Genomic DNA, 20,275 nt, shown 5'->3' with positions numbered 1-20,275 from the left:
CGTGATACATAATCATTTTTATTACTGTCAAGCTTTTATTAACTTTTGATATGAATATCTATAATATATTATGATGGTATAATATGTAATGTATTTATATAGTATATATTTTATAATTGTTATGTAACATGACATTAATATGCTATATATTTATCTAATCTGTAATCTATATAATATTCAATTATTTAATATAATATTAACACATAAATATGAACTTTTGGTAAAGGTCTACACAAGCACCCAGTTTTCCTTTTGCACAGGCTGCAGCATGGCTAGGCACAACGCACTGTGGCAGAATTGCATCTGAGTTCTGTTCTCCTCGTATCCTGATAGTGAGGTTGTTGCCTAAAAGTTGGGCATGTTTGGAGAATCTGTAACAGTGGCACATTTTCCTGGTGACCTATATGTTCACCTCCCTCCCAAGGCACCTGCAGTCCCAGTATCAAGGTCACTGGGAGGACAAATTAATTGTTAGGTGTCTAGGTAACATAAAATTACAACAAAAAAGAGGAAAATATGTGTGTAATGGTGTGTGTGTGTGTGTGTGTTTAAACTAGCATCTCTTTGTATAAATACAATATTGGGGGAATAGGTTAAATTTTTGAAATTATAGAAAGGTATAAATAAAAGTATAAATATAAAAAATCACTTAGAATCCTACTACACACACATATAAAGTAGAAAGCTTCTTACAATATTTCAAGTAGTGTCGAGAGAGTACTTCCAGTAAACGGAATCTTGTAAAGATGTGGGGAATTCTTGGTGGCATTTAAGATGCATCCTGACGGAGAGATTGCCAGGACATATTGTTGGGGGAGAAAAGCAAGTTGCAGAATGATAAGCACAGTTGGATACTATTTGTGTCACAGACACACCCACACACAAAACAACACACACCACCATATATTCTCTGAAAGTGCATATGTGTGATTGTAAATGCATTGAAAAAGAGTGGAAGGAGGGCCCTTTGAGAACGGTGGCGATCTCTGGGGACAGGCAGAAGGGCCTGGGAGAGGGTAGGGTGGCAGGTTGAAGAGAACTTCTATATAATGGTTTAATGTTCAACAGGGAAATTGTATTTCTATGAATTACGAGAAGAGCCTACCAGGAAGATGGTACATTATGAATTTTAAGTGAGAAAGTAGAGGGTGCAGTTTGGCAGTGGAATAGAGTACATGAAGGGATGAGTTCAGAGAACATTCCAAAGGGTATATTAAGACTAGAAAATAAAGGATCTTCAAATCCAGGCTGAAGAGTTAGCACTTTATGGAGAACTGGACTGAAAGTGGATACTTTGGATAGCAGTATATAGAATGGATTGAATGGGAACCAGCTGGGAAGCTATGACAATGTCCAACGAGCCAGGCTAACTAAGGCAGGGAGAAGAAAAATCAGGGAAAGATACAAGAGAGATTTTAAGTCCACCTGATCTGATGGGGAGCAGGTGGATTGAAGGAGAGGAGGAGAAAAGAGAGAGAAATCAAAGACTGCAATCCATGCGGCTGGTGTGATGTTGATATCAGTTAAGAGAGACAGGAAGACAAAAAAAAAAAAAAAAAGAAAACCAGGTTGAGATTGAGAAGGAAAAATCCTAAGGATCATCAAATTCTATCACTCCAATATAAAAGTATGTGAATAAAATTTTTTCTGGTGGTTAAATGAGCTAACACATGGAGAACATAGCCTGGTCCCTGGTCCATAGGTAATGCTTAACAGTAACAATAATGGCAAATATATATTGACGATTTTCATGTGTCAACCACTGCTGTAAGGACTTTTATCTATTAAAACTTTTAATCCTCACAATAATTTTACCCAATAGTTACTACTACTATTCTCTTTTTACAAAGTTACAGAATTTACAATTCCAGGGGAAAAAAATGGAATAGAAGAGCCAGTTCGTTAAATCAGGCAAGAAAGGACCTTGGGGGTCACAGTCATTGTGCTAATTGCTCAACGCTAATTATGAAACACTCAAGAACCTTCAAAGGGAATGCTGACCTGGGAATCTTCTGGGACGTTTAAGGGAAGCAGTTACAGCCAGAGGACATTAGCAAGGGAAGAACTGAAGACACCATCTTGGCAAACATTGCATTTTAGAGATGACCAAACCTGGGCTCAGGATCCCTCAGTTCAGGGCCAGGCTAGAATTCCCTGTCCAGTGCCCCACCCAGGGTGAGGGCGACATCCTGGTTTATAGAGAGTTGGGTAATTCGTGTGAAAGACCTGGACATAGCGCCTGGCATTTGTTGAATGGAATGAAAAAATTTTTAAATACTTTGCTCACCTATCTTATTGGCTGCCTCTTTTTTCCTCCTTACCCAGGAAACTGCTGGGCTGTGCTGGCGGGCCCCTTTATCCTCATCCATCTGGCCCAGGCCAGGGGTTCTTCAACTTTACGTCTAGGGGGGCAGGGAGCTCTGGCTTTAAGCTTCTTTATTATGAAAGTAAGTGTTTTAGTTCCTGCCTTAGAAGACCCACATTCCATTCCTATTCTAGCTGACACTGGAAAGTCACCTCCTTACAGGACAAATTGTTATTTTAAAAGAAAACGGAATAGTTTTCAACCCATGATGAGGTATGAATACTACGCTTTGATAAAAAGAAGTGGGAAGCTCTCTTCTTTTGCCACCACAGCCTAACTAGACCTGTGGAACCAGAAGAATGATTTTTTGAGCCTTTAAATTTGGTGAATGGATTCACATTTCTTCCATGGAAAAACCACCTTTTAAACTCATATTCACTTAGCTGTTCCTTAAAGGAGTTTGACTTATGCAATAGCACTTGAACACCCTGTGGGGACACTGAAGTGTAAAGGTATAGGCGACGCTTGTGGGGCTTTCATCATGTGCCATGCACCACTCTGGGTACTTTCTGTGGGTTAAATCATTCACCCCTCACGTGAACTCCTCCAGGTAAATCTTACTAACATCTCTGCTTCACAGATGCAGAAACCGTGATCCAACGAGGCTCAGTCACCAGCTTAAGATTACATGCCCCGTAAGAACGGAACCAGAGTCCAAACCCAGGCTCCCGGCTCCAGAACCCAAGCTCTTAACCACTGTGCTATATTAATTTTAAAATAATCATAACTACTAGTCTTTTTTACTGTTATAAAATACAAATATCTACATACTGGATTTCCTTTTAAGCAAAAGATTTCTCTCAGCATAAAATGAGAGCAAATGTCTCAAAAAAAGGAGTTTCCCCAGGAAGCTTCCATGCCTTCTGCAGGAGTGTAAGGCAGTCAGAGATCACCGCCTACGCCCACCCTATGCTTCCACCTACAGGCACACTGAGTCACACCCAGAATATTCTAGAGCTCCAGTGTTTTATACCTTTGTAGATACTTTTATCACCACTGTGCTTTAAATGTTTGTTTCCGTGCACTCACATCATCATTCCAGATTTTGAAAACAAGAACCCTGTCTTTTCATATTTATTGTTGTGTAATGATTACAATGATAATTAAAACAATTACCAAAAAAAAAACTAGGGGCTTATCATGTGCCAGGCACTGTGCTAACTAAGTACTCAACATGCATTATCTCCGTTAAACATCTCAATGACCATCTGGACACAAACCATGATTACCTTTTCCATCAGTGAACGTCTGGCACATGCCAGGTGCCCGATAAAGTTTGCCTGGTTGATATTCCACAGGTTTTAAACGTATTTTCCTGAAAAAAATTAAAGTATAGACTTTTTGGTGAGAAACAAACACATCAGGGAGTCCCTGAGGTTGAGAGGCCTGGGCACTTATATGTGGGGGGTGGGAGTGATGGGGGCTCCTGAAATATTAAAAAAAAAGTGAAGGCAAGTTGCACAAAGCCACAAACATTGTTAGTTCATCTCTACTCAGTAACGCCAAAAGGACTGTGTCCCTACGACTTGGTTTGGCTAGGAGAGTGTCAATTTATGTCTATCTTCCTGATGGAATATGAACAGAGCCTCCTTTCACTCTCAAAAGTCTTCAGTTTGGATGATATATTAACTGGTCACCCAACCACAAAGTCTCAATATGAATGTCACACTGGGCCAATGGCCCTTCTGCAACCACCTGCCATACCCACCTCCCCACCTCACTCAAATAGGCCAAGGGGAATGTGACACTGTGACTTGGGACAACCTTGCTTTGTATTAAATGAAGAAGTGAGGAAAGCCGCAATGGTCTCCAGAGAAAGGGCCACGCTGCCACACTAAGATCAGCAGAATAATTGGTGAAAGAACTTTGGAGCAGGGGAATCCTGATGTCATTATCTTGATACCTGGCCTTGATTTGTCCTTGAGTACATTTAACTGCATGTGTCTCTATTCTGATTATAAAATACAAAGTACCCATGGGATTCTATAGAGGCGAGAACCCTAGTCTCCCTACCTCACACCATAAATATGTCTGTACAAGGTTATATGTTGCGGGTATGTGTGGGGTGTAGGTAGGAGAGATGGAATATCCAATGGGACAGATAGCAGTCAAACAATAGAGGAAAAAATAATTTTAAAGACCACAGCTGCTATGGTCTGAGTGCTTTTGTCCCTCCAAAATTCATATGTTGATATTCTAACCCCCAACATGATGGTATTAAGAGGTGGGGCTTTTGGGAGCTGATTAGGTCATGAAAGTAGAGCCCTCATAAATGGGATTAGTGCCCTTACAAAAGAGGCCCCAGAGAGCTTACCAGCACCTTCTACCAAGTGAGGACACAGCAAGAAGACAGCCATCTATGAACCAGGAAGAGGGCCCTCACCCAACCATGCTGGCACCCTGATCTCAGACTTCCAGCCTGCAGAACTGTGAAAAATAAATTTCTGTTGTTTATAAGCCACCCAGTCTGTGGTATTTTGTTATAGCAGCCCAGAATAGACTACAACAGCTCTGCAAAGAAGGAGCAAATTATAAGATGACGCTCATGCACTTACGTAAAATTATGTCCACATGTATATGAAGAATGGATAAAACGCTGGTCTAGGACTGGCCAATGCTCTGTGAGAATATCTGTCCACTACAGCCTCCCTAGCACTTAGTGTAATGCCTACAGCACAAACATTTCTGGATAGAGGAAGCAAACTAGGAAACCGATTTGGTTTCTGGTCCTAACTACACTACTCCCTAGCTGTGCTGCTCCAGGCAATGCCTCCTCGTTCCGACAGCAGCTGAGAAAATGTTTTTGACATCTCCAACACTCAGGCAACTAGGAAGGGCAGGTCTAAGCAAAAAGTTTGCCCAGATATCCCTAGATAAGGTGACCACCACAGTCTGTAGTGGCAGCCTGCTTTGAACTTGTCGTGTTTGATCTTTAAGCTTTTTTAGTTCACATATTGCACACACACACACAAACACACACCAAAAGGCAAAAAAAAAAAAAAAGCCACCAGTTTCTTAAAAATGTGTGTACTTCTCAATTCCATGCTTTTAAAGATGTGAGTGCCATCCCTCACACTTTTTAATACTTTGTTTAGATGTGTAAGCATATTCTTTTTTTAAACAAAATCAGATCAGACATTTATATATTCTACGAAAACCGAATTTACATGATTCTGCTTTTTTAAACTTTTATTCTCACTTAATATATCACAGATGTCTCTCCAGGTTTGATCATAGAAGACCACTGTATCAGTCAGCTATTGTCACAGTAATGATACAAAACAAATTACCCCCAAATGCAATGATTTTCAACAACTTATTATCTTTTTCATTTTTTCACTCACACCAAGGGTCTCAGTCAGCTAGGCTCATCTGGGCTCTGAACTTCAGCTCGGGTCCCAGTCTGCTCCATGAGTTTGTTATCATCCTTGGACCAAAAAGCTAGCGGGTCATAGTTTTCTGGAGGTGACAGACGCTTTTAAGAGGGGTTAATGGAAATGCATGATGCCTCTAGGTCTGGGCTTGGTACATTGTCACTTCTGTCCCCCTTTCAGTGACCAAAGCAAATTACATGGCCAAGTTCAATGTTAGTGGGGTGGGGAAATATACTCTGTCTCTCCTGGGAGAAAATGCAAAGTCACTGACAGAGGGTGTGGTGTCAGGAGGGGCGAAGCATGAGGAAGGATGGAGTATGTTATGGTAAAAATGTATCATACTTTATTTAACCTTTCCTCCACTAAGAAAACTTAGGTTGATTCCAACTAACAGTCATGCAATCTGCTCTCTACCAAGCCTCTCATATAATCCTCCCAACAACCCTGAGGAGTAGTTACTATTTAAGTAACTTAAACCCCATTTAAGAATGAGGAGGAAACTGGACCATACTACAAAGGGTTAGTAATTTGCCATGGGTCATGCTTTTAGGGAGGAATCCAGGTGGGCAAATGCAAAAATCTTCTCATTACAGCCCCTTAAAAATCCTTTCTGGGATTTGGTGCTTGATCAGATTTGTCTCCTCCAAGGAACTATAAAGAACTATTCAACTTGTCCTGTTTCCCTTTTGTCTGGGCTTCCTTGAAGGCTGGAGCCAAATTTGTCTCAATCAAGGCAAATTACTTACAATTAGCATGTCCAAAGACTCATTTTCTTTGGTTCTAATTTTCCATGTCTATGTCATTCAACCTTATTGGAATGTCATTTTTTGCAAGCTTCCTTAATTTTGAAAATAAAGAATCAAGGTGTAATTAATTTGAATTTTAAGAGTGTCAGAATCTCCTGTCTGACTGTTCCAGGCACTGAAGAGTCTTGGGCTCTGATGATGCACAGTCAGTGCCCCAGACTCGACCTCCCATACTCTAGAACTTTCTAGACCCTGGCGTCTATGCGTTCACTATTCACACTCACTGCCATCAGAGGACAGGGAAGGAGAAAGTGTGCAGACTCAAATGAGTCCATTTTACTAGTTAGCAGAAACTCAATTTGGTAGCAATTTAATAGAGGTGGAAAACTAGCAGATGGTCTTCCTCCCTGCCTCCCAGTACCAGAGTAAATCCGGGGTTGTTTTTAGTGCCCTACTCAGCATCTGGCCCTTGTTAGGTGTCTGAATGCATAATGGCACATGGTTATATATTTATCAAAAATAAGTAAACCGAATCAACACCCAAATGGCAACTCCATTTTAAAATTTTCAGTCCAAAATTTTACATTTCAGACTTGTGCATTTGCAAAAGTAGTGTCAATTTAAATATAACCTCCCATTCCGAATCTCCAGACAGCATCCTTCCTTATGATCACCTACTTACCTTTCCTATCTATAATCCTCATTCAGGGTCTCACCTCCCTCCTCATTGTCAAAGAGTAAAGAGCAAGTAGTAGATACATAGAGACCACCAGCTCACTATTTGGCTAGTTTGGTAGTTCTACAGCAGTGGCCCACCCCATAGCCCATGCTTTCAAAGGTGGTTTTATTCGCAGCACCCGTTGGTATGCCATTCTCATATGTTAAAAGGTGACACTTCAGAAGCTTCTTTATGGTATTGTAAAGTGGAAAGGGATAGGACCGATATTAGCCCGTAATGCAGGCAGATTTATGGTTTGAATTTATAGCCATCAGACATGGAACACACGTTTAGCATGGCACATCAAGCTTATTTCTTCTCCAAAGGGTCTAACTCAACTGGTGAGAGAGGAGAAGGGAATTATTTTGCTCCACTATCGTTAACATCAAATACAGGTCCTTGCCTTATGAAAAGGGAAAAAAAGACAGTAAGAAGGTGTGATACAGAGCAGGGTTGGAGACCTCTGTGTAAAAGGACAAGTTGATCTAAACACCTTGAGGCTTCCCGTTCCCGCGACTGGACTCAGTTCCTTTGGTCAGCCCCTTGGCTCCCCCATGCATTTGCTTCAGTCCAAGAGGTTTTACGAAAGCCAGTGAAGAAGAGGTGTGAAAAGGAAGAACCATAAGGGGAGCCGTGATTCGGGAATATATTGCTGAGCTCCACTTCCCACATGCAGCATCTTCCCAAGGTCAGTCACAGCCATCAAGAATCTTGAGATTCTTTACTTTTGCTCATCTCTGAGATTGTCAACACTTTTGCCAAATAGTGTTTAATTGTGGACCCCTTTAATGTGTTCCTCAAGGTCACTTATTTCTTTTTGACATTCTATACCAGTCTAGAAGGATAACAAGATATTGACACAAAGAAGAGAAGGTTAAAATGCATTCCCAGTTAATTGCAATATCTGCATATTAAATCACGCTGTAAAAGTGTTGCTGCTTTGTTCTGAAACAAGGATTTGTCTGGCTACCGAAGGTAAGAAAGAATTACAGCCGCAAGGGCATTACAGAAAAAATTCATCCTGCCTGGGTCTCCTATTCCCCTCTGGACCCACCCCAATTCTCCTGAACTGAGACCAAAGCCAAACTCTTTGGGATAGAGAACTACATACTCAGGGGGCGTCCAACAGCCCCCAAGTGCAGTTTGGGGGGATGTTGAGGAAACCAAGCCCTAACCTTTGTATTTTGTGTCCCAACACCTGTGAAGCCCCCTCTCACTCCCCCCCACCAAAGCCCGCACTGGTAAGCCAGTCCTCCCTGCAGAAACCAGCACTGGGGCAAGGTGGAGTTTGGGGGCTCACATTGAAAACTTAATCTCACGATTTTAGCTAGCAATGCCATAAAATGCAAGCAGTCTGCACTGAAAAAATGGAACATAAATATTTCTTACCAAAAGACACTCGCAGATGAGTGGAAAGATCTGGATCCAAAGTCACAGGGTCTAACTCTAACCACTTAAAGAAGTGTAACTTTGGGCCAGCCGTTTAACTTCTCTGAATGCATTTCCCTGAGTAAAAATGAGGTTATGTAAATAACAGTGTTCTGTACACTTAAGCATCAGGCAAATTAAAGAGATTTATATAAAGAAACACCAGTTGAAGAACCAGGTCATTAGGCCTATGTCTCCACGACACAAGAGCTGATTTTCATTTCATTGGCACCAAATGAGACACTCTATGCTTAACAAGTGTGTCTTGCTTTCTATTCAATTGCTCCCGCATAGGAGGTACAGCGCCCTGGACCAAACCACGGGAACATGTTGATGCTGCCCATAGCTTCTGGGTACACAGGCACACGACACCTTAGAAGGCAAGGAAAAAGAAGGATTACTTTTTTGGATAAGACCATTTAAAATATGCAAAGTTATGATAAGCCACCCATTCTCCCCAGAGCCCAACATCCTTAAGAGATACCCTTCGAGCTCGATTAATCTGTTTTCAAGCTCAGTTCCATTTGCATCCTATTAATAAGGGTAAAATTCTTCACAAGCACCTTTTCTGTGAGAAAACAAGTGTCATGCTGTCCCTTGATCCGGCTGTAAATTCCTGCCACTTTGGCTTCCCCAATTAAAGACACTTTTAGAGGAAGATTCTTACAGAGACACTGAAAATATATGTCTCGGCTCAAACTACCCATCCCTGATTGGAGGGAGGAGAGAGAGGGATAGAAAATACTCTTAAGGAGGAGAATCTCAGCCCATGGCCCACAAGGGCAGGCAGCCCAAGGGCAGGTGAGCACAGGGGAGGGATGGGTGCCTCCTGGCCAGGTGGGAGAATGGCTGCCTCCCACAGGGGCCCTGGATTGTCCGGGGCCTAGAGCAAACCTTCTGAAAGGGGGTTGGGAAGCAGGAAGCCCCCCTAGCAGTATCCAGGAGCTTTGCCTGTCCATCGATAATAAAAGCAGAGGGGCAGGGCACTGGCTTACACCTGGACTGAGCAGGCATCTGGGACCGTGGGAGATAAACACCCTGATACTCCGGTAAACCTTTGTTGTACTTTAATCTTTTACTCTTAATCCTAGTGAGAAGCTTTCTGAAGGTTTTTGGATATCCAAGCAATATTAGACTGACGTGTTAGCTAAATTTGATAGCAATGTGCAAATGGATTTGGAGAAGGGAAGCCCCAGAAGGTAGGAAACCAGATAGGAAGCTGAGGAAAGATCTCAGGAAGAGGCTAATGAGGGCCTGAACCAAAGGAGTGACAGAGGCATCTCCCTGAAGTGGAATATTAGTCCTGAATCTTAAAGGACTGTGCACCGCACCGGGAGCAGAGACTAGCGCCCTTCAGCACTGGAGTCCTGCCCATCTAGGATCTTGGTAAAAGGAGTTAGAGGGAGGCCCCCTGAGAGCTTGTCACAGAATAGGCCACTTTCCATATGTTTTATTCATGTGTCATCAGTTATCTTTTAAAAAATTAAAACACAGTTCTCAACAATTTTAATGTTGAATTCATACAATTTTAATGAAATCAAGATTCATGTTAATGAAAAGTATAGAACTTACTACTGATCCCAATGATCACCTCCATTAATAGGTAAGGATCATGAAATGAAAAATGGAAGTGGTTTGTAAATAAGCCTTTTGAGCGCATGGGAATTTATAATAATTAAGTATTGACAATATTAATACTAATTAATAGTAATAATTAATTGGAATATTTTAATGTGCTTATAGGTAAAACTACAAGAGGTTCATAGTAGCCTTATTTCTAATTTCAAATTTTGAAAACAACTTAATTGTCCAAAAAGAAAGGATTTGTTGAGTAAGTTGTAATTGTATCCATATGGTGGAATACTTTTTAAGAATTAAAAACAATGTCATAGAAATGTATTTATTTAAATGAAAGATATTCTATTGTTGAGTGAAAAAAATCAAATTACAAAACAGCTTGCAGCATAAGAGCTCATTGTTGCTTAAAAGGAAAGGATGTGCATAGAAAAAAATCTAGAAGGATATATACCAAAATGTTGACAAGGGTGGAGGAGTATGAATAATTTTTATTTTCTTCTGTTTGCTCCCCAGTATTTTCTATGGTTGCTTTTTTCTAAAAGGAATATGTATTACATGTGTAATAACAAAGTTATCTTTTTGAAGATATGCATGTGATATTATAAATATGAACGTAAGATTTCAGGAATAAGGCAATGAGCATCTGAAGGAAGGGTGGGGCAAGGGGCCTGGCCGGGTTGGAGTCTGGCTGGCAACAGAGTAACGTAACTGGTGTAGCAGACGCCCGAGAGGGCAGGCTGTGGGTCTCAGCTCCGCCACCTGTGATCCTGGCCAAGTTACTTAATCTCTTTATTTAGTTCCGTCATCTGTAAAATGGGCGAAAAATACTACTACCTACCCCACCGTGTCGTGAGCGCTAACAGTTGTTACAGTGTTTGTCAAGTTTCTCAGCTTCAGTAAAGTCTGGCATATACTAAGCTTTATATGCGCTTGATTATTTAAAAGATATTTCCTCTTAATGATTCCTGAGATGAATAGGTGAAAAAAATTACTTTATCATCCCACCCCCTTAGGGCTGAGTCAGCTGAGTAGAGAGAAGCTGGCTCTGTGTTCTTTTCAAACACAGTTCATCATCTTAATTTCTTTAAAAAACCAATTCACTTCCTTTCCTCCTCCTCATAAAAGCTCTTTGGGAAGTTTTGCTTTATTGCTAATGGTTTTCTTTATAACTCGATGATCAATTCAACTGAGATTAATTGAGCGTGAAGCTGGCAGCATCTGTGAAGCCATTTATCAGGGAGAAGGAGCCGCATCACACTGGAGCCCACCAGCTGTCATTATTCGCGCTCTCCTTCCAGCAGCCTCAGGCACACCTGAGCCTCAGGTGGCCGGGACGCGTTTGCTGGGTGTGCGAGCGAGCGGGGGAGAGACCTCCTGTGCGACCCCCTCCCCAGCAGAGAGGCTGTGGGGTTGCAGGTGATCCTTGCAAACCTGAAATGCTGAATTTACTCCAATATCATGCCAGCAGCTTGCTGTAACACTGTTTACTAAAAAAAAAAGTAGTGTAATTTAAAGCAGATATGATCTGGATCCTATCCAGTGAAGGTTCATTAATGAAGGACCAAAAGCATCCATCTTCTTAGGAAACAGGATTCAGCATGGGCTCTGCAACAGTACAGTAGCAGAGTTTTGGTATAAGATTCCCACTGTGCGTTTATTTGCCAGAAGTGTAGGTTGTCTTTGCTTACAAATAACCATGTGTGACGCGTGTATGTGAATAAACGGCATGCGTGTATATACGATGACGATGGTAACAATAATAAATGATACTTCTAGGACTTATGCACCAGACAATCTTGTAAGCACTTCACAACTACCGCCTCATTTAATCCTCACAGCCTATGAAGTACAGGTTCTGTTATTTCCCTGTTTTACAGATGAAGGAACCAAGCACAGAGAGGCTGAGTAGCTTGCCCATAGTTACACAGCAAGTCAGTGGCAAAGCTGGGATCCCAACTCGGCAGCGCAGCTCCACAGTCCATGCACCACCTAACCTTTCTGTTACACTGCCTCACATGTGTGGATGTGTGGACACTTCCATACCCACAGGTCAGCTAATTGCCTGTTTCAGTCCTACACAAATCCAGGGATGCAGGAAGTTCTGCAGCTGGCTAACAGCGGCTTTTAAAAGCTCTGAAGCCGCGGTCACTTTTAATCAATCATCCAAGCCCAGATGCCATATCCTTTGGCCACCCCTTTTCCTAGGCAGAGCGGAGCAAGGAGATACTCTCCCCGCCCAAGGCTTGATCTTCCTCCCTCCAACACAGGGGGAGTTCAGTTCATGTGTATGTGTGTCTGTGTGTGTGTATGTGTGTGTTTTAATTGCTGAATATTCACAAGAACATATAATGTTCTAGATGCTGTACCCCACTATAATGGTTAATTTTATCTGTCAACTTGGCTGGGCCACAGTGCCCAGATATTTAATCAAACATTATTCTGGATGTTTCTGTGAGGGTGTTTTTGGATGAGATGTACATTTAAATCAGTGGTCTTTGAGCAGAGCAAATTGTCCTCCATAATGTGTGTGGGCCTCATCCAATCAGTTCAAGGCCTGAATCAAACAAAAGACTGACCTCTTTTGAGCAAGAAGGAATTCTGCCAGCAGACGGCCTTCAGACTGCAGCGGCAGCATCAGCTCCTCCTCTGTCTTAGTCCATTCTGGCTGCTGTAACAAAACACCACAGACTGGGTGGCTTATAGACAACAGAAATTTATTTCTCACAGTTCTGGAGGCTGGAAGCCCAAGATTACGGTGCCAGCGTGGTCGGGTGAGGGCCCTCTTCGGGCTTGCAGACTTCTCAGTGTGTCCTCACAAGGCAGAAGGGGCAAGGGAGCGCTCTCAGGTCTCTTTTATAAGGACTTTGATCTCATGCACTAGGCTCTGCCTTCATGGCCCGATCACCTCCCAACTGGCCATTGGGATTTCAACATATGAATTTGGGGGGGGGCACTTAATATTCCGACCACAGCACCGGATCTTGAGCCTGCCTGCCCACCCTGCAGATTTTGGACTTAGCCTCCATAATCGCGTGAGCCACTCCTCAAAGTGAAATTCCCTCTGTATGTATACACATCCTGTTGGTTCCGTTTCTCTGGGGAACCCTGACTAATACACCCACACTTAATCAGATGTGCTCAGAGCCCACACAGGCTCGCCTAGCTGTCACTGGGAGTAGGAGGGGGTTCTTCTTCGAGAAAGAGGTAGGACTAAGTGACCTTTCAACTCTTTACAAAGCTGAAATTTAAGATTTGGTTATTCCAGTACACGGTACTTCCCTCCGTGCAGATTCTAACCTCAAGGAAAACACTTTTCACCCGTGTGACCAAGCATAAAAATAGGTCAGAATGTGGGCCTCTAGTCTCAACCTTTAAAGGGACAGGCATGTGAAGCACGAGGCCCCACACAAGAAGGAAACAAAGTCTGTGACCCAGATCCTGTCACCGGCCTTTTAACTCTGAATCACAGACCTCACAAAGGGAGGGAGATTCTCGTCCCTCCCCCACCACATCTTCCCCCTAAGCAAAAAAACAACAATGACCAAAGGAAATCCTTTGTGGGAGACTTCCTACAATTCCATAGCTACCATTCAAAAAAAAAAAGCTCATGGAATTGGGCCACCTCTCCTGGCAAGAGACCCTCATGGAACTTGACGAGAGGATTATTTAACTCTTTCTGTTGAAGTTATTTTGTAAGCAGCCATGGTCATGAGCACTGAACCAAGCTTCCCAGTGGAGGACACGTTCATCGCCAGGGTGCCCACCCAAACATCTTTGATTCAGGGACCATTTTCTGTGCTAGCTCCCCCACAAAAGGGATCTGTCACCCATGGGAACACTGAGGCTGTGACCAGAGTCCCAACCAGACATTGCTATGAGAATAAATGTGGGCCTGGAATTTTATAACACCTCTCACCTTCCAACAACAAACTTAACAGCACGGATAGATTTTTGAAAATCAGCCTTCAGCACAACGCTAACCAGGAAACTATTTCCCAAGACTTTATTTGGGAAAAGTTATAATGCATCAACCAAAACTCCCAAGCAATTTCCTAAAATGTAACTAATATACAGTAAAACCTATATATCCCATATAAGTAATAAACCATCAGGTTAGGATGTAAAATGCTTCCAGCATTGCTACCTGATCACCAAAAAATTCACACACCTGTGACAAAGAGTTACTTGGTGTGCTGTGCCTCCTCTCTCAGCTCTAACAACCATCAAGGCGCAGAGCCCATGTTGACACTAAACACTACTTTCAAAAAATTCTGACTTTTGGGCCGGCCCCGTGGCTTAGCGGTTAAGTGCGTGCACTCCGCTGCTGGCGGCCCGGGTTCGGATCCCGGGCGCACATGTGCACCGACGCACCGCTTCTCCAGCCATGCTGAGGCTGTGTCCCACATACAGCAACTAGAAGGATGTGCAGCTATGACATACAACTATCTACTGGGGCTTTGGGGGAGGGGGAAATAAATAAAATCTTTAAAAAAAAAATATTCTGACTTTCTATGAATTGTATTTAGAATGTAACTCAAAACTATTTCCACAAATCATTTTGTTTAAATGTTGTATGGAGTTTGGGAGTCATAAATATACATGTTTTTCTATATAATCATTAACCAAACAACACTGTATTGAGAGTTACGTACCTTCTATGAAGTTGGGTTTTAATAATTCAAGAGGCATTCTATTGAGAAAATGTTCCCTGGGGAGACATTGCAGAGGATATAGCTATCATGTATTTGTTTATTGTGTTTATTGTCTATCTCCCCTCACTAGACTACAAGCCCTGCAAGAATAGGGATTTATTTCTGTTTTGGCAATAAGTCCCCATTGCCTAGAAGGGACCTGATGTGAGTCCTTTGAAGTCCTGTGAAGGAGGCATGCAATGCATTTTGGATAAAAAAATCAGCAACAGTCAGGGAGGTTGAAGGGAGATGGATGGATTACTAAAATCCTCATTTACGATGAGAAGCTTTAAAAAGAGCACTGGACTGGGAGTCAGGAAGCCTGAGTTTTGAGTCCTGGACTGGCCGCTCGTTTACTCACTGTGTGACCTTGAGCCTCATTTTCCTCTCTGGGCACTGGATTATCAACCCAGTCCCCAGCTCCTCCCCTGGGTCCCCATCTGACTCCAATGGGAATGAGCCTATTGGGCTCCTAAGGAGAGAAAAAAAGGCAGACATAGTCTCTGCTGGGAGGAAATAGGGGGCAGGCAGCCAAAGAGAAAGCACAGAATTTGGTTTAGAAATGAGGACTCGCCTTGCCCTCCCTCGGGCGCTCCCGTGTTGTTACATCACATTATACGTTGTGGTGATGTTCAAAAACAAAGAGACCATTTCGGAAATACCATACCGTGTTCCAGGAGTTCGATCTGCCTTCCCTTTAACAACATTCCTGCCTGCGGGGGAAAAAAGGCAGCTGGGCTTTGCAGCAGAGACTCGAAGCTGCGGTTTTCCCTGAGGTGCCACCCACTCCGCAATGCTGAGCTTCCTGGAGGTGTGTCCTCAGCCACTGTTGCCGTCGGAGGCCCCGTACAATAAGTACAATCTGGAGATCACGAAGACGCTTCTGGTGGTGGGAAAGAGAGCCTAGCAGAGCAAAGAGAATGAGTCCTCACCCCATTCAAGATAGAGGTGGGCACTGCAGGAGGCTCCCACCACCTTCCCAGGCTACCCACAAGCAACCATCCTTCTGAAGCAGTAATGCTAAGACAGCTAGACGTGAATGAGTACTTACCAGGCACTGTGCTAACCATTTTAAGCCCGTTATTGAATTTAATTTTTAAAATAGCCTTATGAAGTAGGTCTTATTGTTGCCGATGAACAAATTGAGGCTCAGTAAGTCACTAACTGAAGGTCACACAGCCAGGAGATGAAAGAGGCAGGACTAGATCCACATGGCCTGGTCCCAGAGCTCCAGTCCCACCACAACATCACACTGAGTTCTGGGCTTGCGGTAACGTGGGGCACACCTTCCACCCCTGCACCACTGGAATCTGCCCCATCCCAGCCGAAATGTTTCGGCTCTCCAAGGTACTCAGCAATCTTCAAATACGCTCTCGTCTCTTGCATCCTGAAATGTACTTCCACACCCAAGTCCTCCGGTTCCAGTCCAATCTCTTTCTCACCATCATGGCCGGAGGTCTTTAAAAAGTTTGCAACACTATTTTCTCGCCTCTTACTCACTCTCTACTCCCTCCCCAGACCTGAATTATCAGGAGGCTTCTGACCTCACCAAGGTCACCAACCATCCCCATGTTGCTGAATAAGCTTTTTTTTTTTTTTTTTTCAGTTATTTTACTTGATTGCTCAGCCCCTTTCTCCCTGTTAACCATGACCTTGTTCTTCAAATCTGCTCTTCCTTTGGGAACCTCACTGCCACCTCTCCTGGTTTTCCTCCCAGCTCTCTGGCTGCCCATCCCGGTCGGCCTTAGGGGTCCCTGCAACTCTGCCCATCGCTTAAATGCCGGAGTTTCTCAGGATGCTGTCCTGGGCTCTGCCTGCTCACTCTGGACACTCCGTGGGGGGGATTTCACTAACTCTCAGGCCTTTGATATCTATATGGGGGTGATTCCTAGATCTTTACCTCTTGCCCTGCTCTGTGTTCTGCACTTTATCCCCACATATCAGCTGCCAGTGGTCCACCTTTACCACTGGGAGGAATAAATTCTCTCCAGGACCCAGCCATGTTGACTTCTCCAGCCTTGTTTCTCCCACCAAACAGTCCAGCCTTTCTGAACTACTGACCCTTTCTCTTCTGAGCCGTTGCACAGCCATCATCCCCTCTTCCAGTAAACTCCTCAGCCCTCCTTTTCTCTGGCTTAGTTCCACTCATCCTTCAGATCTTAATGTGGATATCACTTCCTCCAGGAAGAGAGGAGGCGTCAGGCCCGGGTGAGCCCAGAACACCTCCCCCATCAGAGCATCTATTCCATCCCATTCCAAGTATTGTGAAGGCCTAGCTATTTTCTCTTTATCTCCTCTACACTAGAAGTTTACTATGTAATCCCCACTAACTAGTGTAGTTCTTGATCCATGCATTATGGCATTCAATAAATATTGGTCAGTGAATGAAAAATGAATGAATGGATGAATGGGAATGACAGCATCGTTTAATCTGATCTCAGGACCCTCTCAAGTCCAATGAGCCCACAACTCCAGGAATTCACAGAGATATCCTGGCTATGATCTACAAGCCCTGTTTCCTAGTGAGTCCTCTTCGTTCACTGCAGTTCTGCTCCTAAGAACTGACACTTAACCCTGTCTTCAGACTCCCACCCACAGTCAACCACCTTGACTACCAAGACGTTCACCATTGGCCTGATCCTATTCTCATTCTTTCTCTGAGCACATTATCCTACTGTGTTCTCTGGCTGCTGCTGCCGCTAGTGACCGATATTGATCACCCACTGTTCACAGGTGTGGGCTGGCTCAATGCACTGAACGCTGTGGGTCTGGTAGGCACTGCCTGGCATTCTTCAGCCCCAAGGGGAGCCTTCTTCTCTCTGGAAGTCCTGGCGTGCAGTATCTCTGGATTCACATAAACAGCCTCCGACTGCATGTGTGTATATCTGTGTGTTCATGTACCTGCTAAACCACAACCCCAGCCAAACCCAGCCTCTTCCAGTCCAACACAGCCTTGTGGGGAATATGGCACCAGTTAATCTGCTCCTTTCTGACCAAGTCGGTTCCTGGCTGGGGTTTGCCCAAATGTGCCACACATGTGGAAAAACACAAGCCTTTCCACTTACCGCCCAGATGTTTCCAGATATTGTCATGTTTGTGGATAGAAAACATCTGGACATCTGATTGACCCTGCATTCATTTTTTGCCCAGATGCTTGCTATCATATGAAACTCGGACGGAGCGATCTTTCTTTTCCCCTCGAATCTGCCATTTCTTTCCCTCCACTGTCATTCCAGAAGGTGCACTCCAGGAGCAATTGTCATTTCAGAGTGAGTGTGGCTGAGCCATCTCACCAGAGCTTTGCAAGAATCATCCCCGGGGACTGGCTGCAGGACTCAGCACTCCAGCAGCCAGCAGAACGCTCTGACCTCCCCTTCAGTGCTGGCCAGGCCAGTGGCTCCCTGGGGTCCTGGGTAAGCTGCCTGTCCCCTCACACCTCAAGTTCCTCCCCTAGAAGATCTCAATTACTAATGCTTCTCACTGCTGTGCCCAGAGGGATGTATTAATGGAGACCAGAGCCTTTCTTGTTTCTTAGAGAAAAGCTTCTATAAATACAAAACACTGTTGTGGTATGACCCTATTAGTCACCAACCAACCAATTTTTCCTGCACATCTGTGATTTGCAAGTTCTTTCATAATAGGGCTCCTTGCTCCAAGTTAATTAAATTCAAATTTACCGTATCAGAATAACGCTCAAAACTGACTTTATCAATATCAAATTTGTTTATCCGTTTACCAATCAATTTGTCACTTGATTGATTCCATAAATATTTTTTTGCCTTTACTATGTGACTGGCTTCAGAGTATATGACAAGGCCACCAAGAGAAACAAGACTTGAACTTGTCCTCAAATTGCTTACCATCTGTACTAGTTCACTAGGGCTGCCATTACAAAGTACCACAGACAGCATAGCTTAAACAACAGAAATTGATTTTCTCACAGTTCTGGAGGCTGGAAATCCAAGACCCGTGTGTCGGCAGGTTTGGTTTCTTCTGAGGCCTCTGTCCTTGGCTGGCAGGTGGCAGCCTTCTCCCTGTGTCCTCACTTGGTCTTTCCTCTGTGCGCACACATCCCTGTATCTCTTCCTCTTCTTGTAAGGACACCAGTCAGATTGGATTAGGGCCCGCCCTAATGGCTTTGTTTTAACTTAATCACCACTTTTGAAGACCTTATCTCCAAATACAGTTACATTCTGAGGTTAAACATATGAATTTTGGGAGGGACACAATTCAGTCCATAACGCCATCTAATTGGAGTACTAGAGAAATTAAAAAGTGATTACAACTAAGTGTGTTAAGGACTAAGGTAGAGGAGATACAGGTGAAGCATCAAACAGGACAGTTAGCCCAGTTTAGGTGAAGGTAGAAAACAATCAAGGGAGGCTTCCAGGAGGAGGAGTGCTACCCACACTGAATAAAGGGTGGCACATACAGATACCTAGTAAGGGAGAGTACAGCCCATGAAAGTAATTCAGTTTGACCAAAACATAGACTGCAAGAGTGGAAGCAAGAAGTGAGACCAGAGAGGAAGGCAGGGCCAGTAGGAGAGCCATGTAAAGGAGATTGGGCTTGCTCCTGTAGCAATGGTGTGTTACTAAAGAAATGCATGCTGGGGATGGGTAGGAGGTGGTTACATAACCAGATGTGGGCTTTATAACAGATCATGGCAGGAATTGTCTGGGGATTGATCAGAGTTCCCGCCAGACTAGAAACTGGGAGAGCAGTTAGGAGGCTGACAAAATTATCCATGCAAAAGGTGATGAGGACCTAACGCAATGCATTAGCAGATGGGCAGAGAGGATGGGGTGGATTAGCAATGAAACTGAAGCCACAGGAAAGAAGAAGATCCTTCCAGAAGAATATGCAGAGTGAATAAAATAGAGGCAAAGAGGGAACTAGGATCATTAGCATTTAAGGAAGGCCTGACAGACAGGGTGCCACCAGGGCTGGCAGTAACACGGACTGTAAGCGCAAAAGGAGAATGTGTCCAGTATAGCACACTGTCCCTCTCAAAAGGGCAGCCACAGCTCAGCTCCAGCAGCAGCCTCCACAGGTGAATTCCGGCCCAGACCTGCTGGGTCTTTGAATTCTTCAAGAGAAACCATACATGTGGATTTGGGGGTGAAATATTCCCACTTTTAAACAATAGAAACTGATTTAAATATTAGAACACTCTAAGCAGGTCAAGCAACAGGCACATGTGGGCTGTATCTGATGTGCAAATCTGAATTGAAGGGAAAGGAGACCGCCGAGGAGACAGGGAAGGAGGAGCATAATCAGAGGAGGCAGTATCGTGGTGGATGGCACTGTCTCCCTGCCCTCCCTGGGAAGGGTGACACATCATGCCTCATTGACATCGGGATGGGCCATGTCGC

General features: G+C 43.7%; 1 long non-coding RNA gene across 1 annotated transcript; it reads right to left on the bottom strand.

Annotated features, from left to right (window-relative positions):
* Positions 1–8,747: 8,747 nt before the first annotated feature.
* On the bottom strand, positions 8,748–15,639 carry LOC147916144 (uncharacterized). The gene is made up of 3 exons (XR_015553360.1): positions 15,568–15,639; positions 12,786–12,877; positions 8,748–9,003 (listed from the first exon to the last, which is right to left on the bottom strand). It is a non-coding gene; the product is annotated as an uncharacterized LOC147916144 (long non-coding RNA).
* Between the last annotated feature and the right edge of the window lie 4,636 nt (positions 15,640–20,275).

This window comes from Ceratotherium simum, chromosome 10, assembly GCF_057802395.1.
Source record: "Ceratotherium simum simum isolate JZ-2026a chromosome 10, ASM5780239v1, whole genome shotgun sequence".
In the NCBI taxonomy this organism is placed as follows: Eukaryota; Metazoa; Chordata; class Mammalia; order Perissodactyla; family Rhinocerotidae; genus Ceratotherium; species Ceratotherium simum.
The sequence above is the reverse complement of the archived record's forward strand: the minus strand, read 5'-3'. Positions and strand labels throughout refer to the sequence as shown.